The sequence below is a fragment of the Mastigoproctus giganteus genome, chromosome 12 (assembly GCF_048544385.1).
Source record: "Mastigoproctus giganteus isolate SK-2022 chromosome 12, ASM4854438v1, whole genome shotgun sequence".
Taxonomy (NCBI): Eukaryota; Metazoa; Arthropoda; class Arachnida; order Uropygi; family Thelyphonidae; genus Mastigoproctus; species Mastigoproctus giganteus.
Genome location: NC_143586.1, coordinates 131518917 through 131539906, shown reverse-complemented (window position 1 = coordinate 131539906; position 20990 = coordinate 131518917). Strand labels below are relative to the sequence as shown.

At 38.5% G+C, this 20990-nt stretch overlaps 1 protein-coding gene across 1 annotated transcript in view; it reads right to left on the bottom strand.

Annotated features, from left to right (window-relative positions):
- egg (SET domain bifurcated histone lysine methyltransferase eggless) overlaps window positions 1–20990 on the bottom strand; it is a 536019-nt gene that overhangs the window by 444106 nt on the left and 70923 nt on the right. The window lies entirely within an intron of this gene.

Here is a 20990-nt window from a genome sequence, read left to right as displayed (position 1 = left end):
GTCTATTCAAAGAGCGTGTGCTACTGCACTCCCGTTCCTGACCACTCGGCTGCCCATACTATAACATTTCCTACTTGGACTTAACATGAAAGAAATACAATGGATGGTCCCCGTGCATAACCCGTGTGTGTGTGTATTGTGTCTGTACATGTGGTGTCACGGACCGTTTTGCATGCATTGCGAGCTAATTATACCCAGAATTACTCGTGTTGAAACTCGACTCCCTCCGTTTGAAAGCTGCTAACTACAGCCTCGATTGAAGAGGATTTTAAAAATTCCTCCAGTCATCGACGGTATTGGAACCGAAACCTCTCCATACAAGTGATACTTGTCACTTTGGGGAAGAAACTGTCACAGAGAGAACAGACAGCGTGTACAAGATAACTTAGATGGACAATTAGGGCAAGGGGTGTACAATATTTTTCCTGCAGCGTGCCAAATAATTATATTTGAAAGTGTCGAGGGACGGTCCAGAAGCTACCGGAATCAATATCTACTCGCCCCAACTTCGGCTTTACTGGGCAGAGTATCTTCACGTACACATGGTGGAGTTGTCATAGTCTGTCTCGGATCACTTTCACACGAGAAATAATAATAAATAATTATGTGAAAGTTTTATAATAAATACTTTAAGAAAATAAAATAAATCGTATTTAATGCTTTTATTAAATAATGCTCATATTTAATGAAGCATTAAATATGAGCAAGTAAAAAGGTTCCTGTCTAAAGTAGAATTCATCGACAACAGTAATAACAATAAAAACCGGACACAGCCAACCACACCATGCACTTGGTACAAGTCGGAAAAAACCCATAAAGTAGAAAAAGTTTTAAAATAATAACTAGAGGCCTTCTCGCTTTGCTCGCCAACCCCCGCGCACGCTTTTCTACGTAATATGTAGAGGTATGACGGAGTAAGTCAAATCTTTTCTACATAAAATACACACCTGCCGAAACTGTTTGTTTGTTATTTGTTTTTAGGAGCATTAGCAACTAAGGCCATATTGCTCCGGGAATATGCGGTGGTCATTCCCTGACCTTTCCGCATCCTCCGTATTTGGTGGTGACGGGCTCGAACCCCGGTCTAATCAAGAAGCGTGTGCTACGCTCTGCTGCTCCTTCCCACCTGGCTACGGAGGCGCCCCTGCCGAAACGCACTGATCAATATCTAATCAGGAAATGACCTATGTAATTATTTACTTGTGCATTGTAGTGCACGGCATTCTCGAAGTCGAATAAATATCACTATGTATTTAACTGCGTTTACAGAGGTCATTAGGAAAAGGCCTGGAAAAAATTGAGATCTTGGGTACCAACTCCATACTTCGACTAAAAGTCAGGAAGAAGGCAGTGATTGGCAGGTGCCACTGTTTGACTCTGCCCCCATTCCTCGTAGGTTGACATGTCTAGGGTGTTTAACCCCCTCCCCCCAATTTCCCTTATTTTAAAATCGGGAACTAGGGGAAATTGGGGGGGGTTAAACATTTTGGCGATTTTAAAACAGCAGGATGGGGGATAAATACCCTAAGCTATGCATCCCCCGCTCCTCGACGACACAAAATCAGAAACAAAACGCATTCACGATAATCAGCCGGTAAAACTCCAGGTCTTGGGTACTAGTCCATATTTCTACAAACGGAAAAGAACAAAGCAGTGACTAGCAGGTGCCACTCACTGTTCTCCACCCACTGTCCTCCTAGGTTGATATGCCTAGGGTAGTTCCCCCCCCCCCACACACACTTGCCAGTGTTTTTAAATCGGGGAACCCGTTTTGCGATTTTAAAAGTGGAATTAGGGGTACACACCCTACCTAAGCTAAACGCGCCACACCTCGACTACACAAAACAATCAGAAAGAAAACGCCTTCACAATAATCAGCCAATCACAGAACTCCACCGTACAATCACTCCGTTCTACCACCACGCCCATTGCGCGAAGAAGTGGTACCCAAATAATATTATAGCCTTTTGCTTCGGGTTCCACAATGCATGGAAAATATTGTTGTATCCGAAAGAGCAGGGCTAAAATATTTAACTGAAATATTTAACTGAAGGACTAAAATATTTACAAAACTATATAAATACAGTATCTACAAATATACAATAAAAGTTACAATGGAACATCAAATGTTAGGCAGTGAAGCACGTGCACGAAGTTGGTGAATATTATGGAAGCAGTTGTCAATTAATTGCATTTGTAGTGACGTAATTGCCTCGCCCTCTTCTCCCAATGGCGCGAATAAATGTCACTAGGAGGAAAACTTTTTTGATGTATATAAATACTGATTCGAGCGAGATGCTGCTATGAAATGTCTTTACCAAGTAAAGACATTTCTTAGCATAAAATGTCTTTACCAAGTAAAGACATTTTATGCTAAGCACTTGAAATAAAAAAATTAAAACAATTTTACTATACGTATAGGTCAACAATAAACCTTTGCCTTCACTGAATTAACATCATGAGAAGCTCACTAGTGACCCTACTTACCTGTGCTATATTAAAACTAAAAAGCATTAAATATGAGAAAGGAAAAAGGTTCCTGGCACGTTGAAACCCGGATCATTATTTCTGGTAATAGAGTGTAATTGCATGTCAGTGCTTTCCAAACTTTTATGCTATACAAGTACCAAAAACAATTCGACACCCTGCCCTTTTTCTCATTTTCTTTGATATGAAATACAAACGGTACAACTTGCCTTGTTTCGGGCTAAAAACATTTAAACAAGAGTAAGTGGAATGGGGAGGTTAGAATGTCTGCTACCAGGCTCATATGTATATCTGTCTCACAGTGGCACCAGGACTATTCGTCCATCTCCACCAAATCAACCGGTGAAATACCACCACTTTGCTTATTGGAGGCTTGAAGTGGTGAAACCCATGTTTAGTCTCTAGAGCAAAGTTCCCCCCCCCCCCCCATACTTCTCCTTCAACCCATGCATGGTACTAAGTACTATAGGTTTTGATACCTTTCGTGTTTGGGGTTTTCAAAAAAAAAAAGTCATGTAGAGAGGAGGGGGAAAAAAATCCTCTTTAATCACATCGGCCTGAAGTGTAAATAAAAATAAATTTTCTGTTTATACTCCGGGACGACCAAACGGTCAGAGGAGTTCAAATGTGTATTTATTTCTCTGCCATCAGGTGGCAGCAACCACATGGGCAAATGCCACTCGATGCTCGCCCTAGCACAAGGAGCCCAACCTATGTCAGTGCTAACATAACACCAGAAAATCCCGCACCCACCAGTGGCCGTGCAAAACCGGCAGGTGCCCGCAAAATCCAGCTCCCAGGTCGCCCACACCCGAGAACCAGGGGAAAAAAAATATATCAGATGCCAGCAATCCCGCTCATCAATTGCAATGTGCACATATTAGCCAGCATGCAGATTACAACTGAAAGACGGCAAAAAAAAAAAAAAAAAAAAAAAAAAAAAATATATATATATATCAAAAACCCAAAAAAAAAAACAATAAAATAATAATAATAAATAACTGCTACCAGGCTCAAGCTTAAACAAGACTATTTTAAATCGGCTACGTCAATTATTAGCTTTAAATGAAAAAAAAAAACAAAAAAAAAAACGGATTTTAGAAAAACAGATTTGGCATACTTTACTTTTCCCCTCTATTTACTTTATATATATATATATATATATATACATTATTTTTTCTTCAATTATCCAATATTTAGTTTTCTTTAATATATCTTTATTTTTAGCTTGTATTCTTTTCCATCACGACTTTCAAGCAGTCACGGCATGATGACATTTCTCCACATTAGTATTTTTATATCAATCGCATTAAGAATTCATGGCGATTTTTTGAATTTGGACTGTTTATGAATGCTGTTTAATTATAGATAACTTTGTTTGTTTCTGTTTTAAAAGATCTGTGAAAGTTATATATTACGATGGCCGTAAATAAAACTGCCAATGAAATGGAACCACTTGCGTGCCTCCGCCGTTTTAATCAGGTCGGCAGAAGCTTCTGCACATTCTTCAGGTGGAAAATCTGCCTTTTCTTTTTGTCAATATACGTATGGATGAGGTAATCGCAGAACATGATCCCTTTTCGTGGTTTCATTTCAGCTAGTTCAGCGGTTACTAAACTACTGTGATCTATGAAACCCTTCAAATATGAAAAGAAGTTCGCGGACCCCCTATATATATATATATATATATATATAACATTGAATTTTCTTTTCAGAAAACCCAAAGTTATGTTAAAAACAACTTTATTCTTATTTTTATGTAAAACTATATATTTTTACATAAATCTTTACATATTTTTACGTAAAAATATATATTTTTACATACATATCGGAACACTTTTCATCTCAACATATTCACGAACACTTACAAAACAAGTTTAGCGGGAGCCAAAGAACTGTTGCTAATATTTTATTACACATGACGCACTGTGCATCAGGAGCATCTTTATTTCCAACACATGTAAAGCCGAAATTCAAATAACTGTCATTATACTTTCGTTTTGATATTTTATTCGTTGGTTCCTGTTTTTTCACCTCGAATTTTTGGGGAACAAAAAACTGCGATTGTTCATCCTCTCACTTTGAAGTGTGACGATATTGTGTTCGTTTTCATCGACCACAGTTGCACTACTGATAGTACTTTGCTTCTCGTTTTAAAGTTCCTTTTTTCAATCACAAATCCATCGTCACATATTTTAATAATAATATTTCGAAATACTAATAATTATCAAAAAAAAATTTTATACAAGTGAGTTTAGTTATGATATCGATTCGCTTCCTCCTCTCTTTCAACACGTGTAATTCAGGCATACGAATGGCATACTAGATCACCAGATCGCTACTTTTTCATAGATGTCATTACCTCTATGCATACTAAGCCTGCGAAAATAAAGTGTTCCGCGGTCTATTTGATTATTAGTCTATGCCAGATTAATATTAATAACCGGGAAAAAAAACTTAAATATTATGACACAAAAGTGATGTATACTGCAAATTTGCAAAATTTATTTTTTATTATTTTTTTTTAATTATTAATTAAAATTTTTCGCGGAACACTTATTCACATCTCACGGAACACAGTTTAAGAAACGCTGGTTTAAATAACGGCACACTGGTTACAATATATCGCTAGTATCGACATGGTTTTCGATTATCACATGATCAATATATCGATTTTATTATTATTTTTTACCATCCCTACCCCAACCAGCGCCAGTTAACATTTTCAGCATGGCACGATTTGATCCCTGTTGTTGATTCTTGCTCGAAGTTTCTGAAGGGATATAACCAAAGGGAGCTGGTGATGAAATCTTACTGTAAGTTGAAAAATGAAAGAATGGCAATCCAATGTTTCTTGTTTCCACTTTTTTTTTTTTTTTTTTAAACTGGCGCTGGTTGTAAGCAAGCAGAATGGAAAATTAATCGAAAACTATATCTCGATACCATATATATATATCGCAACTAATCATACGAGTATATCGATCATATGAATATATTAATCGAAAAATCATACCTCGATACTAGATCCATATCACAACCAATATGTCGACATTTAACATACGAGTATATCGAAAATTTATTTATTATGCTTAAGTTCTTGACCGACGGCTAGGTCACCTAATTTCTTCAGAGTATATACACTAACCCAGGGTTTCCCAAAGTGTGGTCCACGAAAAGAAAATACCAGTAAGTGAACACCTTATTTGAAATATACCTGCATAAAACTATAAGAATACAGTATTTCCTTTTCTAAAATATGTCAATTTTATGTAAACTTTTGATAATAAACAAAGAAATGAATTACCTATCTTTTATTTATATTTACTGATTATTATTATTAGCCATATGGTGCAAGGAAGCCTGAGGCTTATGCTGCACCAGCCAAAAAAAATTCCGAGTTACCCTGAGAGAGAGAGAGAGAGAGAGAGAGAGAGAGAGAGAGAGAGAATGAATCATCAGGAAAGAGAAGAATGATGATATCCAGCTCAGGACCCTGGGTGTGCCAAGCCCATACTCACCAGATGTGAGCATTGGGGCTATTAGGTATGTTAAATGTCCTAATGGTAGTATCATTATTTCCTACGAGTATAATTATTGAAAATACATTAATTTATAGCTATAGGTGGGCCGCGGAAAAAAAAAAAATCTGCAAAAACCGGTCCGCGCTTGAAAAAAAGCGGTATTTCTCAATCTGTGTGCCGGGAGTATGCTTCAGGTGTTCAAGTTCAAAGTTCTTTATTATTTTTTGGCGGGCTCCAGGGTTTCCCCTATTCGCCGCTGAAAGTAATCTATACATTGTGTACAATTTACAATGATTAATTATACATAAAGACTATTTACAATGATTAATTATACATAAAGACTATTTACAATGATTAATTATACATAAAGACTATTTACAATGATTAATTATACATAAAGACTATTTACAATGATGCTACATAAAAAGACTATATACAATGATGATACATAAATAAATACTGGGCTTCGGAGTCCAGCAGATTGATCAACACATCAGGTAAGAGTAATCCTAAGAAACAGTCTAAGCATTTTACTGAACCTCAGGAGCAAGAATTCTTTTCCTCCGTTTAAAAAATTTCTCTGCATAGGTGGAGAAGGCGGTATAATATTCAGAACAGTTAACCAATCTTGGCAGTTCGGAGCAGTCAAATACATTTGTGAGAAGTTGAAAATCCAGTCTTAAATCATCGTACAGGGGACAATGAAAGACGAGGTGCTCAACAGTTTCTTGAGCACCACAACTACAGAGAGGAGTGTTACTTAATCCTAGTGAGAAGAATTTCAAGTTAAGACTTCCATGACCGGTATATAAAAACGTGACGTATAAACCAGGATTGAACCAGTCCATTTTCTTGTCGTAATCAACAACCTCGGAAAAAAACTTAAAAAGGTCTCCCTACCCAAGGTAGAAGTAGACCACGTATTTTGCCACGCTCTACAACATTCACTTCTCATTCTTTTAATGTCTACCTTTTCTTGCAAGTCAGTATTATATGTTACACCATTTACAATCGCAGGAACATTTTTTCTTCTACAATATAAAAGATAATGTAATATTACTTCATATTGGATTGGCAGTCGATGACTGAGGACCTGGAGAGCAGCTGTAGAGACAGTTCGACAAGCTCTACTTACAGCGAGAAGAAAGAATCTTTGTGCATGGGTAAGATATTTTTGAACAAGGGAGTTACCGATTCTGTATCCTCAGCCGCATAACACACAATTGGTATAAATATACAACTGTAGTATAATTTAATGGAAGATTTCTTTACACCAAAAGTACTCCTGGTAATCTTAATAATTTTATAGGTCATAGCTTTTATTTTCTGAAGTACATATTTTGCATGGTAATTAAAATTAAGACGGTCATCAAAATAAATTCCTAAGTATTTGTGCTGCCGAGTACTCCTAATCATTTCTCCATTCAACTTAATAACAGGTGGTATATTCACATCAAGAGAGCCTTTTAGCAACATTTGTTTTGTTTTTTTAGTCGAGATTTGAAGTTTGTGTTTGACACCAGATATTCAAGTCCTCTAGAACTCCATTTGCTCTGCACTCTAGCTCCCGGCGGGAATTACCAAAAATCAGAATAGCAAGGTCGTCTGCATAAGCTATCTGAAGGATGTTGTCTCGATCAACCGAGAGCCACCCATCAAGGACCATGTTCCAGCACACAGGGCCAAGAACAGAGCCCTGAGGGCAGCCCCTAGAAACAGATCTGGAGACAGGGCAGAATCCTGAGGAAACTGTGATGCTGCGATAATCAAAGTAATTCGAAAGGAGACGGTAAATAGGAGCAGAGACCCCGGCCTCTCTGGACCTCGCCAGGACACATGGCCACCAAACAGTGTCGAATGCCCCTTGAAAATCAACAAAGAGACCGAGGACATATTTAGAATTGGAATTTTGAACAGAACTCAAAACCTGACAAATAGCATCAACAGAAGACCTTCCACGTGTAAAGCCAAATTGAAGTGGGGAACTTAGGTTTCTGTCTAAATAGTAATTTAGAAGACGAGAAACAATTAATTTTTCCTTCAGGTGTGCCGCGGAAAATGCAAATTAAAAAAAATTAATAAATCCAAGTTTTATAATGAAAATTAATCCAAACAAAAAATTTATTTATTTACGCTGCACAGATCCAAACCCCTTCCAGAAGTCAATGTGACGTCACATTTTGATTCCTAGTACTAGATCTGTTCACCTTTAATCCTTTATTCACCTTTTGATTCTTAGAAATAGATCTACTCACCTCTATTCGGCCATTCTTATCACGAGGGTCTCTCCCAGGAACCCTGCAGTTGTGTAAGCGCAACTTGTAAGCAGCATAATAAGCAATTTCCTTTGTGGTTTAAAAGTACTTTTTGTGCTTTTATATCTCTAAAACCTATTCAGTTAATTCGTATAGAACAGGTATTTTAAATTAACTGTAATAGTACATTCTAGAAGTAACTTTATTTATTTATTTTTTTTTTTTTTTTAGAAATTATTAGCGATGGATAAATTTTTAGCGAAAGGAAATTAGAAGAGGCAAATTGATAACAAGCTTGGAGAAAATGACAAAAACGAGCAACCATGAACATCAAAAGGGAAGAAAACTTTAAATATGATTTAAATTATACTGGTATTCAAGATTGTCCTCAACCTTTGTGTGGCATGTGGTCGACGGAATCAATGGTGACGAGTAAATTACAGCGTCATTTTTCTGTGAAACAAGAGAATTTAGCGTCCAAAACTGTGGAGTATTTTAAAAGACTGCTGGCCTCAACTAGAAAAACAATGTACAGAATTTTATAATATGGCTGAAATATCTGATAAAGTGCAAGAAGTAGCCGAACTGGTGGCAAAAAAAAAAAAAAAAAAAACCCCAACTGATTGCAGACAGAAAGTCTGATTTTACCAGCATGTCGGGTAATGGTGAAAAGTGTTTTGGGAGAGGAAGCTAAAAAAAAGAATAATGTCTGTACCACTTTCGAACAGAACAATTAGCAGGCGTATAAAAGAAATGTATGATGATATTGAAGAATAAGTTGTTCGAAATATAATTTTGGGCGACTGTTTGCATTGCAAGTAGATAATTCTACAAATATTAGATATTAGAACTGAAGTCAGCATCATTTTGACGCATATGGCTATCAAAAGGAAATGTATTTATTGCGTGAGAAAATGCTCATATTTTTTTCACTGAAGCAATCAAAACCTTGTGATTATTTAAATGATGAAATTTGGTGTTGTAAATTAGCTTTTCTAGCAGATTTATTCGCGCAGCTTAATGAATTAAATATCAGTATGCAAGGCCCATAAGAAAATTTACTCACTTCTCCTGACAAGTTGTTCGCCTTATGTAAATCAAAAAAAAAATTATAAATGGTTCCCTTCACTGCCAAAACGAATTATACTAAAATAATTAATGCAATAAGAGAAACATTACAGCTGTTAAAGACAAAAATTGAAGCATTACTTTCCATCTCTTAATACCAAAAAAATTTGTTGGTAAAAGACCCACTTGAAACAAGAAACTTTCCAATGTTAGAACTTAATCTGCAAGAGGAAGAAGAATTGGTTCAGATTCGTAGTGACCAGTGGCTGGAAATTCACTTTAATGGCGCTAATATTAGCAAAATTCAAAATGAATATCCACGAATTTCGGAAAAGGCGATTAGAATTTTATCGCCATTTTCCACTTCCTACTGCGAAACAGGGTCTTCCTCTTTAAACGAGATTAAATAGAGAGAGAGACTAAATGAGTGTAATCCTATCCATAATAAATCCTCGTATTAAAAAACTGTGTGCTTCCATCAAACCCAACCGTCTCACTGATTAAAATGTTAAATTGTATATATTTGTTTGTTTTTATATTTAAATATGTTATATTTTTACATATTTTCTTTTCTTTTAAATTTCATTCAATTCATGTATATTTAGAAAAGAACATTGAAAGCATTTAAAACAAATAAGTGTATTATTATATATACCCAACAGAAATAACTTACCGTTTGTGAATATATATAAATATTATAATATATATGAGTACAATAGTGATTGTACTGTGCCGCAACAGCGAAAAGGTTGAGAAACACTAAACTAGAGTATAAACCATTGACTGCAAGCTCAGAAAAATTTTCGTCGCACTATCCATTGTTAATCATTGCGTTGGTAAATCGTTGCAATAAAAACAGTTACAATGAATTGTTTTTTTTTTTTTTTTTTTTTAAAAAAAAAAAAAACAATGAATTGTAATCTCCACTGGCCCCAGCCTGTACAGACGTACAGAGTATAAACTAGAGGCAGGCTATATTTTCTCAAACCCGCCAGGTAGCCGAACGGCCCACGTGATCTTTAAAAACCATATCAAACCAGACGTCGCCCTCCCACCTCTCCGACCTATGCCACGGTTGCGGACCTGGCAATATTGCAGTTTCGCCACTAGTGCAAAAATATAAATGTCCCGTTACAGCCACCTGTGAAATTCATTCATGAGCCCAACTATATTATGTTCGTGAATTGCGTGTATTACTTGTGGATTTTGCCTGTTTGCTGGACGAAAAACACTTGTTTCGTTTTTTTGTCCCGGAAACTAGTCGCGAGTTTGCGCAGGTAGCCCATAAAAGTTACTCGAATCATTGACGCGATTCGAATCAGGATCTTTTCCACCCGGTGTACGAGAATGACTGTGACGATGCCACAGTCCGCGGTAGCACAGTGGTATCGTAACCGTCCTCCCTACACCAGGTAGAAAAGGCCCGGGTTCGAATCCCGTCGATAACCCGAGGAACTTTGATGTGCTTTTTTTCACTCCGTAGCTGAGTTAGTCGGTCTCAGGCGTATATAGCAAGGTTTTTTTCCTAGACACTGGGGTTTTTCGTCCAGAAAAATAGACAAATCGACCATAGAACACACGTAATTAACAGACATAAGACACAGTTTGGTGATGATGCCAAACAACACCAGAAACTATAGAAAATACATCGCAAAGGAGTCCGGAATGTCAGATGACACACGTCGACGATGCCACCTGGCCTCAGAAACTATTCAACACATCACGGGGGGATGCAAGGTGATCACCCAGACTGAGTACGCTCGTAGACATGACTACATAGCCAGGATAATACATCAGAAGCTAGCGAGGAAATATCAGTTGACCAAAGAAAGTGTACCATACTACAAGTACGAACCCCGGGCAGTACTAGAGACCCCAACTCACAAGCTGTACTGGGACCGCGCCATAATAACGGATAAGACCATCCCGCACAACAGACCGGACATAACCCTTGTGGACAAGATGGAAAAGGTTACCTACCTGATTGATATAGCGGTGCCCAACACTACCAATGTCCAAAAAACTAAGTACACGAACCTGAGGTCAAGGAGATGTGGCATATGCAAGAAGTAAAGACCAATCCGATCATCGTGTCAACCACCGGTATGGTACCAAAGACCCCGCATAGCAACCTACCGGCAATAGGTCTCCCAGAGAACACCTACAAGGAACTTCAGTAAGTCGCAATCCTGAACACCTGTAGGATAGTCAAGAGTTCCTCGACCAACAGTAACACCAGACATTACAACTACCCTATGTACTTGGTAGCAGAACCCGTCACGGAGTGGAATCCCCCAATCAGGGAGAAATAATATAAGAGCAACAGTAATAATAACTAGGGGGGCTTCGCCCCCTGCTCGCTACGCTCGATTCTTTTGATAAAATAAAACACTTCAGAAGCTTTCGACTGTGTGTGTGTGTGTGTGTGTTGCTCAGCTATGAATAGATAAATAGGTTAATATATCTATCATTTCTTGAGCTGGATATCTTCGTTCTTCTCTTTCTTGGCGATTCCTCTCTTTCTCTCTCAGAGAGACTCGGGATTTTTTTTATTTTTTTTGGCTGGTGCGCACCATATGGCTAATAATAATTTCATATGTATATCATATTACGCTCATCCTTCTTAACGAGTTACTATGTATTGCACTACCTCGAATAAATAACGCTTCACTAATAGAGAAGACTATTGTCACTTGTTCTCGATGGGCACCCCAGACGGCACCGTTTCAAAGCTAGTTGGCTTTTCATCGGTTGGTACCGTTCACACTACAATCACAGTTTTTCTTTAAGAGTTGTCTATGGTGTATCTACACGGATATTATATATCTTAAACTATATTATGAATCTTAATCTCTTAAAATATTATGCCTTGTTGCATTTAGTTTATATAAATAAATATGTTACATATGGAAATCAAAATGGCACCGCGTGGTCATGTCAGATAAACATAGCGCGTGGCCACGATTAAACAGAAGCTTGTTTACCACAGTAAAACAAGCTTCTGTAACGTATTTTTGTATTTGTTACATATTACTACATAACCTTCATCTTTCTTCTCCTGTTGGCTGAACAAATATCATTAGGAGGAAAATTAATTTTAATGTACAGAAAGATAACAATAATAAATGGCTTCCAATGCATGGCTCACGAGCAGGAAGATTTTCCCCGAGACAGTAGGATTATACTCGCTCTCCAAGACCAGGTAATCAATGCCAGGAACTATAGAAACCACATCACCAAGAAACCCGGAATGACTATACTCAATAGAAATTTAGTATTAGTAGTGGTCGCATGGTGCAAGAAAGCCTATGGCTTATGATGCACCAGCCAAAAGAAAAAAAAAAAAAAAACACAACTGAATAAAACAATGATAAAACACAACAACTAATAATTAATAAAAGAAAAGGAAATTAAATCTATCATCCTATGCGTTTCCCTCACCCGAAGGTACTATCCAGATGACCTTTGAATTTCCCCAAACTGTCAGCCTCTACCACCCATGTAGGCAACTTCTTCCAGTAATTTATAACTCACTGGCTAAAATAAAACCTCCCGCAGTCCAATCTAAACATCATCCCCCCGTAATTTGAATTTATGACCCCTAGTTCTAGCATCATTTATAATCGTGAAAATTTCGTCCTCATTCATTTTACTGATGCCTCTCAGAGCCTTAAACACCTGAATCAAATCTCCTCTTGTTTTATCATGTCCCCACTCAATATGTGGGTTACTGAGTTTCCAAACTCAGTAACCCACATATTTGAAGTCTTTCTTCATAAGGACGCCCTTTTGCCCATCTCACTATGCGAGTTACCCGTCTTTGCACCCTTTCAAGAAGCTCGACGTCTTTCTTTAGGTGGTCTAACAAAAGTCTTATGTAATGGGATTATCATTTCCCTATCTCTACTTGCAAAAGTTCGATAGCTCATCGATAGGACACCGTGAGCCTTCCTTGCAACCTGTTTACAATGCTCAGAGAATTTCATGTCTGACCGTATCGTAACACCCAAGTCCCTTTCCTCCAGTACTGGGTTTAGTTGAACTCCAAGTGAATAAGTTATTTTGGGATTACTGTTTCCCAGGCGTAATACTTTACACTTTGTCGGATTAAAGTATAGCTGTCATTTTTCTGACCATTCTTGAAGTCTATCTAGGTCTCTCTGAAGAAGCTCAGCTTGACAGTGATCATTACCGTAACTACTCTACCAATTTTAACATCATCTGCAAATTTAGACATCACGCCCTCTATCCCTTCATCAATGTCGTTTATGAAAATTAAAAACAACAGTGGTCCTAATACTGATCCTTGGTGAACCCCACTTCTTACATCACCCCCAATCTGGGGAACAGCCATTTATCACAATCCTCTGCCTCCTGCCCTGAAGCCATCCTGATATTCATCTAAGGAATTTTCCAGTGATTCCAACCTGTTCCAGCTTATAAAGCTGGAACAGGTTGGACTGAATCAAAAGCTTTGCTGAAATCTAAATAAACAATGTCGAAATTATTCCCTAAATCCAACTCATGAGTGACCCTTTCAAAACAGCGAACCAGATTTGTTAAACATGATTTTCCCTTTACAAAACCATGCTGAGTATCCTTGAGAATTTGAATTCTATCCAAATGATCCTGAATTCCACCCTTATTATTGCTTCCATGATTTTCCCTACCACTGAAGTCAGACTGACAGGTCAATAATTTCCCATTTCACTCTTAGAACCACCCTTATGTATGGGAGATACATTGGCACTTTTCCCCAACGCAATCTCACCAGTCTAGTGATGATCGCATAATTAGCCTCAATGGTCCAATGCACTCACTTGCTGCCTCCCTTAAAATTATAGGGTATATTCCATCAACTCCAGGAGCCTTACTGGCCTGATGGCTCGAAAGTTTTTTCATTAAATAATCTTGCGAAATTTCAATATCATTAATTACATATTTTTCAACTTCGCTCCCACAATTTCCCATTGCCACAAAAGGTTTTCTTCTGTAAATGACCAGGTTGCCAAGATTATGAATTATGCCCAGAAGCCAGCGAGGAAATAGCAGTTGATTAAAGAAAGTGTACCGTATTACAAACGAACCCCAAGCTTATTAGAGGTACTGGGACCGCGCCACAATAACGGACAAGACGATTTTGCACAACAGACTGGACATAACCCTTGTTGACAAGAAGGAAAAGACTACCTACCTGATCGACATGACGGTGCCCAACATTAGCAACCTCCAGAAAACCTGCGAGGAAAAGATCAGGAAGTACACAGACCTAAGACAGGAGGTCAAAGAGATGTGACATATGGAACAAATAACGACTATCCCAATCACAGTGTCATCCACCGGCGGCATATTATTAAAGAGCCTACAAAAGAACCTAGTAGCAATAAGCTTGCTTCTCAAAGAAAACTTACAAGGGACTCCTAAAATTCGCAATCCTGAAACACCTGTAGGGTAGTTAGTTAGTCGGAGAGTTTCTTGACCAATAACAATAACAGAGGAACATAAGATTGGTTGTTGCAGGGTTTTAGGCGCTTTAGAAATTTAGGCCATAGTGTGCCATATACATGTCTGTAAATTGCATGTGTTTCGTGGTCTATTTGCTGTTTGCTATACAAAACTCCTGAGTTTCCAGGAAAAGAGCCATGCTATGCTCGCCTGAGAAACTCTGCCATGTTATGAATTATGCCCATAAAAATTCCTGGCGTCACTGACGGGAATCGAACTCAGGTATTTTCTACCCGGTTTTGGGGATTCGATGATTATACCAACTGTGCTATACACGAGAGCCGGGACATGACATCTACGTCACCGTGACGGGAATGGAAAAAAAACAAAAAACCCCATCAGAATAAATAATATTTATTATTGTTGTTATATTTCTCCCTGATGGGGGTTACCCCCCGTGACGTGTTCTGCAACCAAGTGCACAGGGTGGTTATGTCTGGTGTTACTGTTGGTCAAGGAACTCCTATTATCCTACAAGTGATCAGAATTGCAAATTTCTGAATTTCCTTGTAGGTGTTCGCTGAGAGGCCTATTGCTACTAGGCTGTTATATAGGGTCTTTGGCACTATATCGGTGGTTGACACGATATTGTTATCTCTCTATACATTAAAAAAGTTTTCCTCCTAGTGATATTTATTCGAGCCAATGGGAGAAGAGGGATGAGCAATTACGTCGCTACAAATGCGCAGGTATATAATTACATTGTTGTCGTCCATTGAAAGACTGCCTCCATAATGTTCAACAACCTCGTGCACATGCTTCACTCTGTAATACATTAGCATTAATAGAGGCATATGATGCAAGAAAGCAAGTTTATGCAGCATCAGCCAAAAAACACACCTGTCCAGCTGAGCCTTAAATTTATTTAGGCTATCAACTTCCACGACAAGGGATGGAAGTCTGTTCCGCCAAACAACTACCCACTGGTAAAGGCAAATTTCCGCACATCTATCCTACATCTGTCTTTCCTCAATTTGAATTTATGCCCTCTCAGGTGATTATTCTGAGCATTGAGCATGCTCAAACCATTCAAGGCTTTATACACCTCTATCAGATCACCTCGCCGGTGCCTAGTCTTCAGACACTGTAATTTGCAAAACCAAAGCCTTTCTTCGTAAGAGCAACCCTTTGTTCCATTCACTAATCTTGTTGCCCTTCTCTGTACTCGTTCCAGCAGCTCTACATCCTTCTTGAATTGAGGCCTCCAGACCTGTATACAGTACTCAAGGTGTGGCCTGACCATTGCCTTATACAAGGGAATAATCACCTCCTTATCCCTGCTAGAAAAATTCCTATATATCATTGACAATACACCATGAGCTACTCTTGCAGGCCGTCTGCACTGCTCAGAGAACTTCATATCTGCCTGTACAATTACCCACAGGTCCTTTTCATTCTCAACCACTGTCAGTGTAGTACCACAGAGTTGATACGTGGCTCTGGGGTTGCTGTTTCCCATATGTAGTACTTCACATTTATCAATGTTAAACTTCGTTTGCCACCTCTCAGCCCATCTGTTCAACCTTTCCAGATCCTGTTGCAGCAGCATAGCGTCAGTAGTGTCCTTAACAACCCTGCCAACCTTTGTATCGTCTGCAAACTTGGATATTAGGCTTGATATACCATCATCAATATTATTTATAAATACAGAAAACAATAATGGGCCCAAGACTGAACCCTGAGGGAATCCACTAATAACATTAGTCCACGATGAGCAGTGTCCATTGATTACCACTCGTCTCTCCCCCCTCAACCAACCTTTATCCATAGCAGCAATTTGCCTCCAATGGCACACTGCTCCAATTTGTGCGGCAGTCTGCCGCGTGCAACAGTATCAAAAGCCTTTCTAAGGTCTAAGTATATAATATCAAAGTTATTCCCTGCATCCAGTTCTTTTATGACTGCATCATAGTATCCAATCAAATTGGTCAAGCAAGACTTTCCCTTAACAAAACCATGCTGTGTCCGAGCTATAACTGAAGTCTTGTCTAGATGACCCTGCAGTGCTTCTTTAACCAGTGCCTCCATTAATTTCCCTGGAACAAAAGTTAAACTCACAGGTCTATAATTACTTGTGTCAGCCTTTGATCCTCCTTTGTGAATTGGGGTCACATTTGCACATCTCCAGTCTGTGGGTACCTCCCCCGAGTCCAAGGAAGCTCTCATAATTATGGCTAAGGGTTTGCTTACTTCCTTTGCTGCCTCCTTTAATATAAGTGGATAGATCCCATCTTTCTTGTGTTTATCTTCAACAATTTCTCCTCCACTTTACTCTCAGTTATTACAAGATTACAAGTACATGACCACGTACGGCATCATTTGATGTTCCATCGTAATGTCAGCTGATGAAGGGACGTCATATAGTTTGTATATTTATAAATAGTTTAGTACATTGTAAATATTTTAGTCCTACTCTTTCGGATGCAACAATATTTCTCATGTATTATGGAACCCAAAGCAAAAGGCCTTTTCCTAAGTGATCTATGTAAATGCAGGTGAATAATTACATAGTGACATTTATTCTACCTTGGGAATGCCCTTGTCGTGTGGGGGGGGAGGGAGGGAGGGTAGCCAATTAGAGAAGAGGGATGTGGGTCACGTGGTACAAGTCGACTGGGCAACTAAGTCACTACAAATGCATCGAAACGCATGTCGATATCTAAACATAAAATTAAAAACTTCCGTGCTTTTTAATTGAAATACCTTGTACGTGTAAGAACATAGTAAAATTATAATCTGCGAGAAAAATTACATTAAAGCGTATGATTAAAGTGGAAAAAATTATCAATTATTCTTTACCCATTTTACCCTCTCCTCCTTTATTTGCAAGAAATCGACCATTCCGATACAGCTTGTGTCAAAATGTACACACTGTTCACTGTCCCCTGAAGAAAATGCCAATGACGTGTTCTTGCCTTGCCTTGGCAACGGAACGGTTCATTGCACTAACGGGTAGTTCCGGTCTGAATATGTGTTACTTTCCCCGCCAAAACCTGTTCAAAAATTATTTCGCTTTTCTCTTGCTTTGGCTTGAAAAGGTTGTGAGAGGCGAGAGAAGACATGAGGGCCAATGACCTTGGGCCTCAAAGAGTTCTACTAATAAAATATTTCTTAATAATTAGTGCATTTGCAGAAATACGCTACAAAAATAATTTTAAAATAAAATATACATTCAAATTATGCCTCACTTTTCTGTGCCCTATTTGGTTCTTGGATATATTTTTTATTTATTTATTTATTTTAATACTATTTTTTTAATTATGCATAGGGGTTTCAAAAGCCCGAAGTGGCTTAGCCTCTCCGGACTTCTGAGAATGTCTGCTTGATATTGCATTATCACTACTTTGCGACTGTTTACTAAAAATTTACGTTTTCAGCGTGAATTAAAGAAGATATTACTTCTAAGTTGAACGCGTTATTCATCTTAATTTAATTTTATTTCAAATAATAATTCAAAAAAGTTGTGATGTAACAGACGAACAGCTTTCCACATGGGCTCCATCTGTGGTCAGAAGAAAGGTGAAACATGAATTTTCCCAGCCTGAACAGAAAACCTGTCTATTTGCACTTTCTAGCGCAAAATGTTACTAGTTTCTTGAAATCTTCACCATTGGATACTGTTTTTAAGATGCTTTCACCTTCGTGGGTATCCGAATGAATATACTGTAATCATCATCATCCTCACACTGGCTGGGAAAAACAAGAATTAGAATCAATGACGGAATTTTTCTGGGCCTTTTTTCACTAACATGCCTGAGTGAGTCGTCTGAGACGAAGGTAACATGCTTTTATCTCTCGGAAACGCCAATTTGGCGTTTCCGAGAGATAAGTTTACTGATTTAAACTCAGTCAGGACTCTGAACACGTGGCTTGAATTATTGAGTCTTGCCACTACAGTATTTCTATTAATACTGTACACTACTGTATTTTCACAGTAAACATGAAACAGTGGCTTGGTTAAATCCAGTCTACTTGTAATATTTGTATTAGAACATCCCCAAAATAACATCATTGTTACTTTTTTTCCAGCTTTAATCCATTCCATTCCAGTTGTCAGCTACACCACCTTATGTTTCTTGGTGAGGCTCCCATAAAACATGAGTTGCTCTTATGGAAGTTTGTAATGCCGTGAAAAATTTATTCCCACTGGCAGATTATATTTAATATTACTGATCAAGACGAGCCATTTGGCGCCTCCGTAGCCAGGTGGGAAGGAGCAGCAGTGCATAGCACACGCTTCTTGATTAGACCGGGGTTCGAGCCCGTCGCCACCAAATATGGAGGATGCGGAAAGGTCAGGGAGTGACCGCCGCATATCCCGGAGCAATGTGGCCTTGGTTGCTGATGCTCCTAAAAACCAAACAAACAAACGAGCCATTTGAATTCGCCTCAAGCTAGTCACTTAGGTAAAATGTCATCATTCAGCACAACAGCATTGACCCCTGCAATTTACCTAATCACTAAATGTCCATAAGATTCAATAACCAACCTGCACGATGAATGACAAGTAACTTCGCTTGTTCTTGAAGTTTTGTGCTCAGATCGGGCATACCGTTTGTTCTGCTCTTGGGTATCCGGCTTCATGTTTATTTTATTTATTGGGGGGGGGGGGGGGGGTATGAAATTAAAACATCCAAAAATTTTCACTATATAGTTTTCCATTATCTCTCTCCTCCACCTCACGTATTCCATATATTAATTTCAAATTATTTCTATTTTTTTATGTTATTACTTTTTTTTTTTTTAGATTCGAATTAAGAATCGTCACTTTTTCAGTCTGCAAATTTGACTGTACAATACATTTATTTTATTACTTTATACATCACTTCATCAAATAGGCCGCCGTAGCCTAGTGGTCAGGCGCGCGGATACATAAGTACACGTGCCTTGAATGACCGGGGTTCAAGCCCGTGACTGCTGAATACGGTGCTGTTTCTTGTATACTGTGTATTTTGTAAACTTCTCTGACCGTTTGGTCGTCCCGGAGTATAAACAGAAAATTTCACTATTCGTGATCGTCCCAGGAAGATCACGAATAGTGAAATTCGCTAAATAAGGTCAGGGACTCTAATATACATATAATTTTAATGAATCACAGTACTGTACTTTATATTACATTAATTACACATAGTATATTGGGCGCCTTCGTAGCCAGGTGGGAAGGGGCAGCAGTGCGTAGCACACGCTTCTTGATTAGACCGGGGTTCGAGCCCGTCACCACCAAATACCGAGGATGCCGAAAGGTCAGGGAATGACTACCGCATATCACGGAGCAATATGGCCTTAGTTGCTAATGCTCCTAAAAAAAAAACCAAATAATAACATCGTATATCGTGTAATTAAATGGCATACACAGTGTGCAATTTAATGACGAACCAAATGATGAAAATATACGAGTACAAACAAAGATATCCAAAAAAAGTTCCTGTTTTTTTTTTTTTTTTTTTTAATCGGTAGCTATTGATGTAATTTCTTTCATGTATACGCGTAGCAGGTTTGATTCCCTAATTATACAGGTCTGGGTGGACAGAAATCGTGGGATACCTACCTAGTAAGGAGTTGGCCCACCTTTCGCCCGGATAAGCGCAGTCACACGACGAGACATTGAGTCCACTAGTTCACGAAGGCGTTCCACGTCGTTCGACGGCCACGTTCATCCACCACCTTCCTCCGCACTGTCCACGATGAGATGTTATTTCGGAAATGGCGTATTCTCGATTCACTCTTGACACTGTCTAACGGGGATAGTGCGATTTCTATACCACCTCGGCGATATAGTGATCCATGCGTCGGGCACCCACTATCATCCCTCTTTCAAGGTCGGATAACTCAAGACGTTTATCCATACTGACATCGAATTACCGTCTAAGTGAATGCAGTGTAACTACACTGGTATTCAAAGAGTGCATCATCCCTTAAAATTGTAATTGTCGTCCAAATAACGTAAATATATGGCAATATTTCTTACAGATTGCATCAGATAAAATTGACACGCGTAGGTGATGGAGTAATATTGTATCAGCTGTTACTTTCAGATATATAAGCAAGCTTTGCAAGAGATGCAGTCATTCCTTGCTTGTGTCAGGATGGCGAGTTATGCAGTTGACGCCACGAAGAAAGTTCTATTGTTGCTTTACGTGAGGAAGGATGGATG